This window comes from Trichechus manatus, unplaced genomic scaffold (assembly GCF_000243295.1).
Source record: "Trichechus manatus latirostris isolate Lorelei unplaced genomic scaffold, TriManLat1.0 scaffold00176, whole genome shotgun sequence".
Taxonomy (NCBI): Eukaryota; Metazoa; Chordata; class Mammalia; order Sirenia; family Trichechidae; genus Trichechus; species Trichechus manatus.
The window spans coordinates 1765308-1783475 of record NW_004444112.1 but is presented as its reverse complement, the minus strand read 5'-3'; the positions used below and the strand labels follow the sequence as shown (position 1 = coordinate 1783475).

The 18168-nt window shown below is 44.6% G+C and overlaps 1 pseudogene; it reads right to left on the bottom strand.

Moving 5' to 3' along the window:
• Positions 1-437: 437 nt before the first annotated feature.
• On the bottom strand, positions 438-12438 carry LOC101359318 (vigilin-like; annotated as a pseudogene).
• Positions 12439-18168: the final 5730 nt, after the last annotated feature.

Below are 18168 nucleotides of genomic sequence, written 5' to 3'. Positions count from 1 at the left end.
ACGAGATTCCAGAAGAGGCATATGGTGCCGGGAAAATGTAGGATAATGGCCAAAGGTTGGGTGTTTGGGGATCACTCTGTCATTAAACGAGAAAAGAGGGTGGATAGAGCTGCCGACAGGAGCGTGGTGGTCAATCAATGCCAAATTACCACTTTTGAGCAGAGCAAAACAACAAAATTCATCTGGTCAGACGCAGACCACCTGCCTACAAGCAGTGCGGAGACACGGTGCTCTAAGCTGCACACACAGCAATTAGAGACTTCTTCCCCAGCAGTTACCATAGCCCCTGAGAATGGCACTTGGTAAGCATTGGTGGGTGCATGGACCAGGTAATCCTGTGTGGAACCTCTCTGTAACTCTTTCTTTAGCAATTTTAACGCTGGAGTCTTCTCATTGCTGCTGCAGGGTGGCAGGGAAGGGGCAGCCCTGGGGCCTCCTCAGAGGCTGGAACAGGCCGTCTCCTTTGCCCGAGCCCAAATGGCCTCACTGTGGCCAGTGGTTGCCCGGGGACAGTGCACGGTGAGCTCCTCACGGTGAGGTGGCCATGGCCAGGCGGCCGCTGCACTGAGGTGGCTAGATGCTCTCACCAGCAGTGTTTCAGGTGCTGACCTCCAGCAGGGGCAGCCCATGGCTGTTTGTACAAGAGCCATAAGTCCTGGGCGAAATCCGGCTGGAGTGACGCGGGTGCATTCACAGCTCCTCAGATGCCCCAGCTGCACGCCATCTCCATCCCTTCTCTGGGGCAAGCAGGAGAGGAGTGAGAGTCTGTGACGACACCCCAGCCAGGGCGGCCTCCTTCTCCATTCTTCCTGCACGTCCATCCAGGGTGGAACAGCAATGTTGGGCCAAGGTTCCCGCTTTTCCCTGGACCTCCCTCCAGTTCTGCAGCTGCATCCTGCACTCCTGTGTACCCTTGGCCCAATGTGGTGGCGAGTGTACTGCTGGTGGGCAGCTATGGCCTTGCGGATGGGGACTGCCTCCCGACGACTGGCAGATTGAGCTGACGGTGATGCCCTGAAAGCGTGAGCTTAGAACCCTCACCCTCAAGTAGCAGAATGAAAGAGAGTGTCAGAGAGAACCTGGGTCCAACCCCCTCCACACATGCAGAGGGTGAGGCTGACATTCCACCTGAGCTCAGCTGTGTCACAGTCGGTGCAGAATACAGCCAAAATCTCCTCCCCAGGAGGGAGCTACCCTGAATGTGGGATCTCTTCTGAACGCTGACACAAAGTGGCTCTGCAGAAATAGGCATTCATTCATTCATTCACTCGCTCACTCATTCACTCACTCACTCATTCATGCATTCCCTCATTCACTCATTCATGTATTTGCTCACTCATGCATTCACTTGCTCATTCATGCAGTCACTCACTAACTCATTCACTCACTCACCCACACATTCATGCACTGGTTCATTCCATCGTTCACCCCCTCATTCACTCACTCACTAACTCACCCACTCACTAACTCATTCACTCACTCATCCAAGCATTCACACACTCATTCATTCACTCACTTATTCAATAAGTCTTTGCTGAGCACCCTCACCAGGTACCAGATGCTCCAATAGGTGCTGGAGATGGAACAATGAGTTGAGCAAGCAACTGCCCAGGTGAGCCCCCCAACTAGTGGGAAGAGACAGACAACTAGAAAATTAACAATAACTAGTGAGTTCCATGGCTGTAAGCATGACAGAGCAGCTTGGTGGGTTGGGGGTGGGGTGGGGCACGTGGGGTAACGTTCCTTCTGAAGCAAAGCTGTGGTTCCACAAAACAGACAGACTGGCCCGATCCACTGGACACCCACCTCTGGCATTAACCATGATCTCTGGTGGATCTGACCGTCTGGGCCTGGTTTCCCTTCACTGTAACATGAAGTGATGGGCCAGGGCACCCCCGCTCATTCTATGAAGCACTGAGCCAGCCTGGCATGGGCGTGGCTGCTTACGTGGCTGGCATGTCCTCAAAGACAGAGAGTAGCGGCACTCCGGGAACCCCTAAGTGCAGCTTCTCCCCAGCACCACATCGGGTGGTGAAAGTGGGGCGGGGAGCACCGCTTCAGGGTGAGGGTGTGTATGGGGGTGGACCATGTTGGGCAGTGAGGGTGTGGATGTGGGGCACCTCGTTAAACGGTGACGGCAGGGGACATTGTGTTGGGTGGTGAGGGTGGGGGGCACTGCTTTGGGGTGAAGGCGTAGATGTGGGGGGCACTGCCTCAGGGTGAGGGAGTAGATGTAGGGGTAGAGCAATGGGGATGGGGACAGAGTGTTGCTTCTTCCTACCCAGCGCCAGGGAGGGAGGGAGGGAGGAGGCAGATGAAGTTTCCTTTTCCATTCCTAAACTCTATTATCACCACATTTAGGCTCGTGGAGCTTTGGGGAAAAAACAATATGTTTTTGATTTAAACAATAGGCGTATAGGACTTTTTTAAGCCTGTATTTGAAACTTGACTGAGATTTAGCCGCAGGAGGTTGACAATACAGAAAGTATTTCAGTGCAAGCCCCTGGCTACGCACTACGGTGATGTTTGCTTTGTAAACCACAAGTTTAGTACTTAAAAAAAAAAAAAAAAAAACCTCACCCAAGAAGATGAGATGGAAAACAGCATAGTCTCCCATCATTGGCAGAGTGTGCACTGGGGTGTCTGGTGGAGGCACCCTCACCATCTTGGAGCCGGTCAGAACATGTCGCGGTCTCCTCAAAATATCAACCCAATGAGAAAACCCTGTAGCCTGCAAGCTAACCCTCTCTGAGCCTCAGCAACTTCACCTGTAAACTGGGGATTTTACTTGCCTTGCCTTCCACACCGGAGGGCTTTGAGGATCAAACGAGATAAAGCATATCTGAAAAAAAAAAACACTTTGAAAACTGTAGTTGGGAAAAACAGGCATGCCAGATGTCACTGCTATTATCCAGATTAAGTGGAGTCTAAGTTATTGAAAAGTCTGCATTAGAGACTATAATTTAAAAAAATTTGCTCTATGACTTGCAGTAACTACATAGACTTATTTAGTTACAGGAACTAATTGCTAATAGCATATTTTAAGCAGAGGTCCTGCTGGACCTACTTTAATGAATAGGGAAAAAAATCTCATAATTAGCAGCTTATTTGCATGCAGACAATGACTGCTCCTAAAGTCCTTAGAACTATTCCAATAAGAGTAGTACTTGTGTTTGTGTTTTAAGCTATTACATTGCTTGGCAAACCCCTTTCTCACTAACAAGTTGGAAGGTGAATTTGAACCCAGTCAAATCATCATTAATGTCCAATTATTCCAAATTCCCAAGGAAGGTAGCCTGTTTATAAGATTTTCAGGTACGGTACATGAAAACACAAAAACTAGAAACATCCATGAAATTTGCTGCTTTACTATTCATTTTCTGGGTATAAATCTAAACGTGCACCAGAGCATGCATGTTTGGCCACAGGTAAGTTACTGGCTAGCTTCTTGTCTGTCCATCATTTGGATGGCATGAACAGCTGGCTCTCCCTTGTGAATCGGCTTTCACCTTTGAAAGGCAGCAGGCTGCAAGCCGGACAGCATTCCTGATGCCAGATCTGTGTGAATATGGCTCTCTGTGTAGCTGGAATAAGATAAAGGACGACAGAGTGCGGGGTCAGCCCAGATTCCTGTCACAGTGACAACAGTGGCACCAAAGCTATGTGGGACGGATGCCCACACCACCTGGAAACAGATACAGTTTTGCTTCTCTCTGGCTTCTTTAAAAACCGTGAAATCCTCTTGGCTCTTCACCAGAATTCTTTTGTTTTTCCTCCAGGTAAAAGCATATTTGGCAGCTAAAACTGTTTTCAGCCTCTGTTTGACGCTTTCCCTTCCGATTAAAGTTATATGAGGCCCCAAGGCATATCTAGTGATCACAGACCGCTCTCTTGGCTAGACATGGAGTTTTTCTTTGAATAGCATTATTGTTATATGATATAAAATGCAGGGAAAATGGAAGATTGACTACTGCACTGACTAAAATTTGGCCTACCAAGGACACTTTGAAAAATCGAGCCCCAGAATGTCTGCTGCTGGCCAAGACACAGTAACAGGGACCAGATTTACCCCCACCCCTGAAATAGCTAAAAATTGGACAAAATACATGAAACATATGCTAGTGGTTAGACATGAGGCGATGAAGGACAGTGATCCTTGGTGGACGGAGACAAGCACGCTGAATCCCATGACTGAGAGGGTTTCCAGGCTGTGGGGTAGGGAGGAGGATCCAGGCAGAAGCTGGTGGTCTGAGCTGAGGAGACAGAGCTGGGAGTCTAGGGGGGCCAAGACAGCCCACATTCTCAGGGTGGAGTCCCTGAGACAAGAAGGCTGCCAGACAGAGAGCTCCGGAGATCTGTAGAGGCGTCCTCAAGTCTTCGTCCAGGCACTAATCCACATATGACTGTGAGGAAGCCCCCTCAAGGCCTGGGAAAGGACCACTTGAAAGGATTAGAGGGAACAATACTTGGACCTCACACAGGGCCAGGAATAGTTAATGTTCCCACCACCCAGAGTGGGAAACCTCATCATCCACAGGGCATCAGGTAGTGTATTCGAAGGGGTTTTGCCTCAATAGTTGGAAAAAATTAGCCTTAGACTAAATGCTGCTCTAGTCCTACCTAACAAAACATAAAAGCAAGCAAGATGCAAAAGGATAAAATTGTTTCCAAGTGACTTAGCAACCCAGAACAAAGTTCAAACATATTTATAAGACACAAAAAATAGCCAGCACCCAATGAGGTCAAATTCACAATGTCTGACATCCAATAAAAAATCAGCTGGCAGAATATAACCTATAATGGTAAGAAAATTCAACCAATCAATATCAACTAAAAAAAATGATACATAATAGAATTGGCAAACAAGAATATTAAAAGAGTTATTGTAATTATATTCCACATGTTCAAGAAGTAAGAGGATGATTGAGCACGGAAGATACAAAAAATACCCAAATCAAACTTCTAGAGTTGAAAGCTACAGTGTCAGAGTTGCAAAGTACCCTAGATAGGACTAATGATAGATTAGATAGAACAGAAGAAAAAAAAAATTAGTAAACTTGAAGACAGCATTAGAAGCAATGTAAAATAAAGCACAGAGGGAAAAAAGGCAGACAAATAAGAAAGTGAACAGAGCATCAGTGAGCTGTGGAACAACTTTAAGCAGCCTAAAATATGCATAATTGAGCTCCTGAAGGAGGTGGGGCAGGGGGCAGACACATGTGAAGAAATAATGGCTGTGAGATTTTTCCATGTTTGATGAGATCTATAAACCCACAGGTCCATGAATCCCAACAAACCCCAAGCACAAGAGACATGAAGAAAATTACACTAAATTACATAATCAAATTGCTTAAAACTAGTGAAAAAGAGAAAAATCTTAAAAGCAGCCAGAGAAAAACAGTACATTATATACAGAAGAACAAAGGTAAGAATGACAGCCGACTTCTCATCAGAAACAATGCAAAGCAGAAAACAGCGCAGTAACATCTTTAAAGTACTGAAAGAAAAAAAGACTGTAGTGAGAATTCTACAGGCAGAAAAAAATATTTTTCAAAAACAAAGGCCAGTGTAATCTAGTATATCAACAGGGTAAAGAATAAAAATCATATGATCATATCAATTCACGGAGAAAAAGCAATCGACAAATTCTAACACCTGTACATGATAAAAACTCTCAGCAAAGTAAGAATAAACGCAGATCTCCCCAACTTAACAAAGAGCATCTAAAAAATCTACAGGAAACATCATACTTAATGGTGAAAGACAGAATGCTTTCCCTCAAGATCAGAACAAGACAAGAATGTTCATTCTCATCATTGTTATTCAACATAGAAGAAGTTCTAGCCAGCACCATTAAAAAAAAATCAAATAAAAGGCATATAGATTGGAAAGGAAGAAATAAAACTATTCCTATTTGCAGATGACATGATGATCTACATACAAAATCCAAAGGACTCTACAACAAAGCTCCTAGAATTAAGTGAATTGAGCAAGGTCACAGGATACAAGGTCAACACGCAAAAATCAGTCACATTGCTATATACTAACAACGAACAGAAGAGAACCTAAATTAAACGATTTAACAACTGATTCAAATGAAATTAAATACTTAGGTATAAACCTAACAAAACATGTACTAGATCTGTATGCTGGAAATTAAAAATGTTGATGAAAGTGTGACAGAGGAAAACTTTAAGTTTGCTTAAAGTAAAATTAAGAGGTTTATTGAAAGTATAAGAATCATTCGAATGGGGAAATGTGGGCTCCACCAAAGTGAAACCAACAAATCCAAGGAGAGGCTGTTACAGACTCTCACTAATAGGGCAAAATCAGGTGGTACAACCCACAATAATCTGATTGGTGGACAATAAGCTAAGAGAATCAAAGGTGGGACATTGAGAAGCGGTGCTTTGGATATCATTGGTTACAAGTCATATTTGGAAAGATGGGATTGGTTGACAAGAAGAAAACAATAGCAGGATATGATTAATGTTGTAATGATGATGAGTCCTTGTCATAAGACTTTCACAGATGATTACTCACAGGAACACATTCCATATATGAACATATCTTCCTGAGGGTGGTCTCTGTGTAGTCACAGGGTGACTACAAGGCAGATATCCTGAGAACTGATTGTTAGAATAACTTGCTTAAGGCAGAACGTTTTCTGAGGATGTCCTGTACTAAGGGTTTGATAACCATTTGTCTCAGTATCCCCCAGACAATGCATGCCAGGCCTGTGGGATGACCACAGACAAAAACAACTTACTAAGCAGGTATAGCTTCTGTTACAAAGGTCAACAACTTCGGTAGTTAAAGCTAGAGTCAAAGATGGAGTTTGGGTCCTGACTTTAAATCAGCCATTTTACTTTAGTCAATTACTTCTAAAATTTAGTGCTCCTCATCAAAAGAAACCAAAGAAAATGCAAATAAATGGAGAGACAAATTATGTTTGTGGATTGGAAGAATCAACATAGTAAACATGTCAATTCTCCCCAAATTAATCTTTTTTTTTTTTTAAGTCAAGGAAAATTTATTCCCTAAAGTCATGATACAGGAAGTGGACTCCTAGCCAGAGGCTCAAGGAACATGCTGTGGGGCCAGGAAGCTCAGAGTCTGTTTGTGGGTTATGAAATATTCAATTACCTTGTTTAGTGTTTAAAACAGTGGAGAGCCTGTACCAAAGCAGAGGGGCTGGGCAGGTCCTGAGTGCAGGTCGCCCTGTGCTGGGTGCCCGCATTTGCCCAGGCTTCCCTGTGAGACCTCAGACGGGGTGGGGGAGCACTGACAATTATCAAGGATCAAGAGATCATGAGTGGTGGGGTGGGACAGCAGGCTGGAGAGGCTTCTGCTTCCTCATTATTATTGCTTGGTGCCCCACAGGAGGGTCTTGGAGGGGCACCTGAGCCCCAAAGTTGGGGAACTCCTCAGAGCAGCTCATGTCCAGAGCCTTCTCACTGATGTTGGATGTCCAAGGTGTGTCCCACACCACAAAGCCCTTGGACAAGGCTTTGGACTCCTCGTGCACCAGGGGGCTTTATGTACACCTGCAGCACCTTGTTGTCCACCATGTTGGCCAGGTATTCCTCCTCTAGGTTGAGGATATGGTCAACGGCTTCCTTCACGTTCTCCAGGAGGCCTGTCACAGTGATTCAATTGGGGTCCAGAGCCCCACTCTGTGGGAAGCAGATGTCCACCTTGAACTCTTCCATGACCTTGTGGATGGTCTTGCCGTGGGCGCCAACAATGCAAGCATGGACACAGTGGGACATCCTCGAGACCATCTGCTCAGGCTCGCCCATGATCTTCGGGATGGCATTGTAGGCCACCTCTGTGTTCTTCTCATAGCTGGTGATGAAGATCTGGTCCTGGGTCTGGCTCCCGTCATCCTTATCAGGAAACTGGATGCTCGTGTCACGCTCCAGGTAGATCTGCGTGATCACAGCCCCCTTCTGACCAATGATTTTGGGATGGTATTTGGGGTTTACAGTGATGCTCAGCTTGAAACTCCTCAAGGCCCGGTCCTCCTGTTCATCCTGCAGCTCCTTCACCTGCTCAAGCAGCCCAGTCTTGGCTTAGTCCAGGTTGGCAGCCAGGCAGGTGATGGCAATGATATCAGACTGCAGCTCAGGGGCTGTGACTTGTATGTTTACCTTGAACTTGTCCATCATCTTGACTACTGTGGCATTATAATAGGTTCTAAAATCAGGTAGTGTGAGGCCTCCCACTTTGTTCTTCTTCTTCAGTAATGTTTTACTTATCCGGGGCCTCTTCTCATCCATCATCTTGCAGATCTCACTTTCTTTCTTCCCAATGATGTACCAATAGAGGTCAAAGGGCACCTCCACTTCAATAGGGACAGGAACCAGTGCCTCTAGGGCTTCTTTGGTGGCTTCACACTTCTTCCAGCCAGAGTTGATGATGATTTTGCATCTCCTTGGAGAACCAGGGTCGACCTCTTTGGCATCTTTTCCCTCCGAAGTCTCATCCCTGGTCCCCGTTTTCCTGCATGGTCAGCTTGGCACTATGAACTGCGTTCTCCTCTCTGTTGAGGAGCTTAATCTGAACCCTGTAATCCTGAGTGATCTGCTGGATTTGGGAACCTTTGGAGCCCATGACCGATGGGTGGAACCTCTAGGGTATAGCACATTCCATGGTCACCTGAGTTTCCAAGTCCTCGATGATCTCCTGGATGCACTTCTTGGCGGCCTCCATGAGGTCCTTGGTGCTCTTGAGGGTGACCTTGTTGCTCTGCATGCTGGAATGCAGGAAGCTCACCGTCACACCACCATACTCTTCTGCAATATCCTGCAAGACCTGGCCCCTTCAGATAACAAAACAGCAGGGGTGCTTGGTGTCCACCAGCATGTAGTCTTCTACCACATTATCCAGGTTCTGAATCAGGGCCTGTAGCTCCTTCTGGGCCTCGCTGACAGCGTCCTCCTTCCCAATGATGGTGATCAGGTCCTGGTCCTTGTCCTTGGCCATGAGGAATATCATGTGGGCACTGGTGGTATCATGCACCTTGTGGATCTTGCCACCCCCCTTGCTGATGAGGAACTTGTGGTACTCTGGCTTGAAGCTTCAACTGTGAAGCTCTTGGTTTGCTTCTCCTCGGCAAGGTACAGGAGCTGCTTCTTGGCCTTCTCCACATTCGAGAACAACTACACACTTCAGATCAATTCCAATTCAGGCCTCTGTAATGAAGACCATTTGTCCTATTTCACTTTTATTGAAAGCGTTGCTGATCTGGCAGTATTTCATGGGAAACCCTTAGATGGTTTCTTCACTGGGCCATTTTACAAAATACAATAGAATACTACTCAGCAACAAAAAGGAATATACTATTGATCTATGCAACAACTTGGATGGATTTTAAGAAAATTATTCTGTGTGGAAAAAAGCCAATCTCAAAAGGTTACATACTTATGTTTTGGTTTATAAGAAATAACAAAATTGTAACTATGGAGAGCAAATTAGTGGTGGCTGAGGGTTAGCGATGGGAGTATTGGGGATGGAGGTGGGGGTAACTATAAAGGAGTAGCATGAAGGAACCTTGTGATAGAATAGTTCTGTATCTTGATTTTGGTGGTGTTTACACAAATCTACATTGGAAAGAATGCATAAAATTATACATATACATACATACATAAAAATGAGTGCATGGAAAACTGGTGAAATCTAAATAAGCTCTATAAATTGTACCAATGTCAATTTCCTGTTCTGGGGAGAAGTGTTACGAGGGTACATAGGACACCCCTGTACATTTTTTTGGCAACTTTTGTGGATCTATGATTATTTTAAAATAAAGTAAAACACACACACACATACATGCAGAGGCAAAATACTTTTTCACATATACAAAAGCTGAAGAATTCATCACCACCAGCCCTGCACTACAAGAAATGTTAAAGGACCATTTCCTTGGAAATGGTAGCTAAATGAGTGAATATAAAATATTTGTATTTTTCATTATTTACATATTTAAAAAAATAACTTACTCTTTAAAGCAAAAGAATAACATAGAAGATATGTGATGGCAATATCACAAGAGCTGGTAGCAGAGAGGTGAAAGTATACTATTGTAAGGTTCTTATCCTATTCACAAAGTGATATAATGTCACTTAAAGACAGGCTGTGACCAGTTAAAGATGTAACCTATAAACCCTGAAGCAACCACTAAAATAACACAACAAAGAATTATAGCTAATAAGCTAACAAAGCAGGAAATTGAGACGTAAGAAACACTCAATTTTATTTAAAAGAAGGCAGAAAAGGGAAAACAGGGAATAGATGGGTCAAAAGGTAAACAAGTAGCAAGACATCAGATTTAAATCCAATCATATTAATAATCACATTAAATGCAATAGTCTAAAACATCCAATTTAAAAGGTAGAGATTATCAGATTATATTTTAAAAAAGCAAGACTCGACTGTATGCCTACAAGAAGCCCACTTTATATATAAAGACATGAAAAGGTTAAAAGTTTTAACATGAATAAATACTAACCCTAATCAAAAGATTAAGTAATGTCAGACTAGGTAGATTTTCAGAGCAAAGACAGTAATTTCAAAATAAGGAAGGGGTCAGTTAATTAGAAGCTCAGAACAATCCTAAGTATTTATATACCTAAATAACAGAACTTCAAAATTCAAGAAGCAAAAACCGATGGAACTCCAAGAAGAAAGAAATAAAACCCACAATTATAGTCAGAGATTTCAACACCCCGCTCCTAATAATTGACAGAACAAGTAAACAAAATTAGCAAGGGTCTAGAAGACTTGAACAACACTATCAATTACCTTGATCTAATTGAAATTGATATAAATTGTACACGTTTCTATCAAGTGCTCAGAGACATTTACCAAGATAGTCCACACTCTGAGCCATAAAACAGTTTTAATAAATACAAAAATTAAAATCATATACAGTAAGTTCTCTAAACAACAGTGGAATTAAGTTAGAAATCTGTAAAATCCCCAAACACTTGAAAACTAAATAACACAGTTCTCAATGGGTCAAAGAAGAAGTCAAAATGGAAATTAGAAAGAATATTGAATTCAATGAAAACACAGCATATCAAAATGTGTGGGATGTAGCTAAAGCAATGCTTAAAGGGAAATTTATAGCGCTCAGGCCTATATTGGAGCCCTGGTGGCGCAGTAGTTAAGAGCTACAGCTGCTAACACAAAGGTCGGCAGTTCGAATCCACCAGCTGCTCCTTGTAAACTCTATGGGACAGTTCTACTCTGTCCTATACAGTCGCTATGAGTTGGAATCAACTTGACGCCTGTATCAGAAAAGAAGAAAAGTTTCAAATTGATGAGCGGCTTTTATCTTAAGAAGCTAGAAAAAGAAGAGCGAATGAAATTTAAAGAAGGGAAATAATAAGGTCAGAGTTTATCAACGCAACCAAAATCTGGTTCTTTGAAAAGATCAATAAAATTGATTAATTGATTAACCACTAGCCAGATTGATCAGGAAAACAAAAGAAAGACACTAATTGCCAACGTCAGGAATGAGAGAGAGGACATCAATATAGATTCTGCATACATTAAAAGGATAATAAAGAAATATTATGAAAAACTTTATGCAAATAAATTCTACAACTTAGATGGAATGGACAAATTCATTGAAAAACAAACTACTAAAGCTCAGTCCAGAAATAAATAAATAGCCTGAATAACACTGTATCTATTAAAGATACTGTATTTGTAGTTAAACATCTTCCCACAGAGAAAACTTCAGGTCAGATGACTCCACTGATGAATTCTACCATACCAACTCTATAAAAACTCTTCTAAAAAGTGAACAGGAGGAGTTACTTTCCAATTCAGCCTTTGAGGCCAGTATTACTCTAATACTAAAGCCAGACAAAGGCATTACAAGAATAGAAAACTACTGACCAATATCCCTCATGAACATAGATGCAAAAACTCTAAACAAACTTTCATCACCCTTTTCAGGTTGCAAATCCAGTTTAGAATCACAACTGGAAAACTGTGTAAGTGCTTATGTATACCAACATAAGACAACTTAATCAGACTTTTTTCCTATTCAGAAATGTACACATTCTGATAATAGAGCCCTCAAATAGATCTGGCAACAACAAAGGAGTTTGATGGAAACAGAAACTATCTAAAGAAACTGCAGTGTGGCCATAAGGTCCCTATACGTGAGATTTCTGAGCACCTAGTCACGATTGTTGGACGCCTAGAAATAACTACCAGGGACCAAATTAAACTGAAAAATCTACCAGGCACTGCTGTACTGGCTTCCAAGCACAGCATGGAAGATAAGTCCAGAAGAACCTGGGGAAGAATTAAAGTCTGTGAGGAGGATGAAGGGGAGAATGCAGATAGCCTCTGGCTGGGGCCCTAAAACCCCTAAACATGGATGCCTACAAGCTCCAATGCCCAGTGGTCCTGATGCGTCATGGCAATGACGTTAGGAAGTGTGGAGGCGGGGAGCTCATGACAAATGGCAGGGGATTGATTGTGTGTGTGGGTGTGTGTGGGGTGAGGTACCTGTCTGCAAGGCAGGATTATCTGCAGAAATTTCTTCTCATCACTTGTTTAAAGAGACACTGTTGTTCTCTTAGGATCCCTGAACCTCTCACCACAAGTATTGGCATAAAAAAACCCCACCCACTCTTTTTTTTGTTGTTGTTTAACAAAGTATTCCAAATATACAAGAAAGTGTAGAGAATGATATTACGTACACTTGCATACCTACTACGCAGCTCAGAGGCTGGGGGCTGGAGTCACCTGCAGCTAGCGCACTCAGAAGTCTGGTGGTGATACTGGCTGTTGCTGGGACCTTAGCTGAGCTGTCGCTGAAATGTCTACACATGTCCTTCCCATGTGGCCTTGGCTTCCTCACAACATGGTGACCAGGAGCCACGGGTGAGCTCCCAAGAGAGCTATAGAAGTCACGGAGCATCACATCCACTGCAGTTTCTTCACTGGTGCTGCCACACAGTCCTGCCCAGGTCAAGGGGAGAGATAGACTTTGCCTCTTGGAGAGTGTGTGGTCCCAGAAATGCTGCCTGTGCCAGTCCTGGCAGGTGCGATCTGCCTGCTCCCCATCCCGTCTCCCTTGCTCCCGACAGTTCACCCCTTGTCCTCCCCTAGGTGCTGACAATCACTCCCCCACCACTGACCATTTGCATCTTCCCCTGAGTACACACCCCCAGTGCTGCATCTCCCTGCCCACTCCACACCAGATAATGCACTCTTTGGTTGGTCTGGTGGCTGCTTCCCCTCTGGGCACTTTCTTCACTGAAGGTCACCAAGCTCTGCAGCAGCACCTGCACCTCAGAGTGGCTCCCACCAGCAGCGCAAAGTAAACAGGGCCTCCTCTGGCTCTGTGAGGAGGCTTGGAGAGGCTCAGCCTGGCTCACACAGAGCTGGGGCCTCACTAGGCCTCACGCAGCCTCACCCCACCTGTTAATGGACACGGCCCCAGGCGTGAAGGCATCTGTTGGCCTCGGTGTCCTCTTGGGTTCCTCCTGGCACCTTTTCCTCTCCTAGCTTCAGGCTCCATGGTCTCCCCAAAAGCCAGGTCACAGGAAAACACTGGAAATGCATTCACATCATGCATAGATGGTCCTCAGTTCTTGCTCCCGCCGCTCAACCAAAGGGCTGTGGTTGTCAGTTGCCATTGAGCCGACTTGGACTCATGGCAACCCCATGTATGTAGAGTAGAGCTGCTCCATAGGGTTTTCAAGGCTGTGACCTTTTGGAAACAGATCACCAGGCCTGTCTTACAAGGCACCTCTGAGTGGGTTCCAACCTTCAACCTTTCTCCTAGTATTCCATTGCTTAACCGTTTGCGCCACCCAGGAATCCTCAACCAAAGGGTACTCACCTTTAAATGGTGAGCAAAGCCCCATGCCATGCAAGTGACTCTAATGGTGGGGCTGGGGGCTTCCCAGGACCCTGCGGTAGGACCACTGGCTGCTTGGCTCCAGATAGCACCTGTCCTTCCTGCCCCAGGATAGCAGAGTGACGGGATGGCGTCTCAGGGAGCCCAAGGGGCACAAACAGCACACGGGCTGCCCCAGAGACCCCAAGGTCAACGTGTTAGTGAGCCAGTGAGTGCTCTGGAAGATGCATGGAGACAGGCTGGAAATGCGCTTCTTCCCAGGGATAGTCTGGAGGCAGTGGGCAACCTCTGGCTGGGAAGGACAGTAGGGGTGATGTGGAATGGGAGAGGAAGACTGACCACACTGTGCCCCCTGTTTCCTCTCTGCCCCTAAGTCAGGTCGGGACCTAGAATGCGTCAGGAAGGGGGAAATGAGGCCAGCAACAGTTGGCTTAAGTCATTCATGCTCACTCGCTTCCAGATGGGATTTAAACTACCCCTAAAATAGATTCTCATTAGTACTTTTTCCTCCTCCTTTTTGGAAAAAAGAGGAATGGCTGCTGTAGACCAAAGTGCTCTGATAATTAAACTCATTAACACGAAACTCTACAGCTCATCGGCCCCATAATGGCACATTGAAAAAGTAGTTCTGGCTCTTTTTGGGAAAGGACTAAGATGGTACAGGTTTGAAAATCCTATCTGGTTTTAGAGAGAACAGGCAAATGAAAAATGGCACAACAGCCAAAAGGTAGAGACAACCTATGTGTCTATCACAGATGAACAGATAAACAAAATGTGGTACATACCTACAATGGAGTATTATTATTCAGTCATAAAACAAATGAAGTTCTGATACCTGCTACATTTTCAAGTCCCAACCTTGAAAACTAAATAAGTTGGACACTAAAGAACAAAAATTGTATGATCCCACTTACATGAAACATCTAGAATAGGTAAATACATATAGACAAAAGTTTATTAGTGGTTACCAGGGTCTGCTGGGAGAGGGAAATAGGGAGCTATTGCTTAATGGGTAGAAACCCTGGTGGTGTAGTTGTTAAGAGCTATGGCTGCTAACCAAAAGGTTGACAGTTTGAATCCACCAGGCGCTCCTTGGAAATTCTATGGGGCAGTTCTACTCTGCCCTATAGGGTCGCTATGAGTTGGAATCAACTCGATGGCAGTGGGTTTGGGTTTTCGTTTGTTTGTTTAATGGGTACTGAGCTTCTGTTTGGGGTGAAAAAAAGGTTTGGAAATGGACAGTGGTGATGGTTGTACAACATGGTGAATGCAATTAATGTCACTGAATTGTACATTTAAAAACGGTTTAAACGGCAAACTTTATGTTGCATATATTTTACCACAATAAAAAAAATGGCCCCGTTTTCTGATTCCAATTTCTGATTGGAGCCCTGGTGGCACAGTGGTTAAGAACCTGGCTGCTAACCAAAAGGTCAGCAATTTGAATCTACCAGCAGCTCCTTGGAAACCCTATGGGGCAGTTCTACTCTATCCTACAGGGTCGCTATGAGTTGGAATTAACTCCACAGCAATGGGTTTTGGTTTTTTTTTTTTCTTTTTTCCTTCTCATTCTGCCATTCGAAAGAAGCATGAGAGCTATGGAGCTTGACTTGAGGAGAGGTCGGTCTTCTGAATGCGTGGTCAGTGGGGACACTGCTACCTAAACTGCCCACGCTGTGTCGTACGTCTCGCAGCCAGCTTCTCGTGGCCTCTCTTACTCCCGCTATTTTAATTCGGAAGTGTGAAATAAAACATCAGTGTGTAACCTGGGGGCACCGCTGGCACTATCTCAGTGACTCAGATACCTACAAATCGAAATTCCTGCTTCTTGGCAGGACCCCAAGCCAGGCTGACTGACAGGGCCCAGAGACGGCCAGAGGAGTCTGCATCTGCCCTCCAAGAATGAACATGTATGTGATCATCCTACAGCTAACTTGATTTTTCTGGCATAAAGACTTATGAATATGATGTGCCTCACATATGTGATTTCAAATTAGGTTAGGGATGCAGCGCCTGTTTTAGGGATGTATAATTCAAATGGAGCAAGGACTTCCCTTAACAGAGGTCCTTCACCCCAGCTTTCACTCACTCCTCTTTCTTCCTGCAGTAGCTCCTCTCCAAATACGCCAACTCTGGTACAGCGTATTTATTCCTACAGGGAGCGTTATTACAAACGTATTTAATGAGAGTTGAGAAGAGACACTTCTTATGATATTATTACCTGGGGTGCTGCCCAGTGGGTGCCAGGAAGTCAGCAGAAGCAGGCAGCAGTTTGCTCTGATATCTCTCACTGCAGCAAGGGTGGGGATGCAGATGTTTGGAGCGGGGGGGCTGTACCATGTGAGAAAGAGGTTGTGGGAGACTGGCATGAGGGCTTTGTCCAATCAGCGGGACCCATGACTGTTTCAATTATGAGACACCCCCAACACAAAGCGGGATCCTCAGAGACTTGAATTTTTGCTTAGGCTGCACTTGGCTATGGGGAAAAACCTGATACTTACTAGATAGTTTTTTTCGCGCAGTCGCAGACTCAGGAAGGGCTCAGAACCACGGGCATGAAAAGGAATAAAACTGAAAATGGGATTAGCACATGTGGTCTCGGGGGGTGGCAGAGTTTTCCCTAGCTTGTCTCATACTGAACAATCCTAGGAAGGTGCATCCGTCTCCGGGTCTGGCGTGATTCTGGCCATGGAGCGTAACCTGAGCTGAGGCGGGTGAGCGTCAAGTAGGTGCCCCGAAGCTCCACCGTTCAGCTTCGGCTAAGCTGGCATCTTTCTCAGCCTCCCAGACAATGTAGTCTGCTCTCTGGTCAGATCATGAGGGCAAAACACACCACTAACTTGGGTAGCTTCTCTCCTCACAGCAATTCTCTTGCTAGAAATATGCTCATAGGTATGTTTTCCTCAGTACTCAAAATCAACTGAAAAGGCACTAAACGAAGTCAATAGCGTTATTCACAGGAACCCGACTTCCTAGGCAGGGACATCTGTCATTTTATAAATTTCTATTTTTATTTCTGGAATATATATGTCTAGTATTTGGGTTGGGAAAAAAACCCAAAAACCTGATTTAGAAAACCCAAAAGCCTCCCTTTGAAGCTTATAGCTTCCAGTACTTTCTTCAATAACACAAAGCAGTTCCCAAGCCTTGCCCCCACTACTACTGGCAATGGGAGAAGCGGGGAGGCATGAGCTCCCCGGTGCACTCTGGGGTCTAACCTTCCGAGGCTGTTAGGTCCCTGATTTGGGACACAAGCACTAGATGAAACTTACAGCTTAACAGACATTTGAATACATTCGAATAGCCTGAGTCATAGGAAAGAGGGAGACCATGGATATGTTACTACCACCCATCTTCCCCACCACTGCCACCAAGCTCCATCTGTGCGTTTTCCTTATTCCCCTTCTCATGGGACCTTTGATGTTGTTGTTGAGCTCACTTCAGATGTTGTCGTACGTAAAAACACAGTAGGGCGATGCCTACTGATTGCTTTCAGGTGATGTTTCCCTAGTGCTTTAGCTCAAACTGTAAACCTCTCAGCAAAAGAAACTGGGATTCTGGTATTTTATAAAGTTCTAAAAGCAAAGTAATATTTCTGAGAGACTATCAATAATGATAATTACTGGAGAGATTCCAGGCGTCATACTTCACTTATGAATGACTAGATAATATTTTCGTTCTGTTATACACAGGGTCGCTATGAGTCGCAACCAGCTGGATGGCACCTAACAACTACAGATAATATTTTCCCACCAAAGCTTGAAGTAGGAGATTTGAGTGGGGGACACAGGGTTGGGGGGTAGCTTAAAGAAACCAGTAGAAATAGGTGACAGAGCACACGGTCAGGTTAAGCACAAGCATTATCTTGCTAAAATGATTGTTCAATTGCATGTGAGTCTGTGTGTGGCCAGAGCCTCACCCAGGTTATTTCTCCGAGCAAAAATATTTGGCAAAAGCAAAAGTTCCTTCTCCGTGTGTGTAGGAGGGGCATTTCTGAAGTCCTGGGTTTGGAGCTTCTGAGAACTGTATCATCTACCCACTTACTCCTATGGCAGAATTTCTTCTCAATGTGTAAGGAAGAATGAGAGCAGGTCCACTGGCAAGATGCACCTCCATGTTTAAACGACCACAGTGCACAGCTTTCCCAGCACAAGGTGCTTCTCACAGACAACCACAGCAAATACAGTCAACAACAGGGCTAAGAACAAAGCAGATATGTCCATGGAATGAACCACTCTCAGACGGAGGCTGTCCAGCAAAAAATACTGCTTTATTGGCTG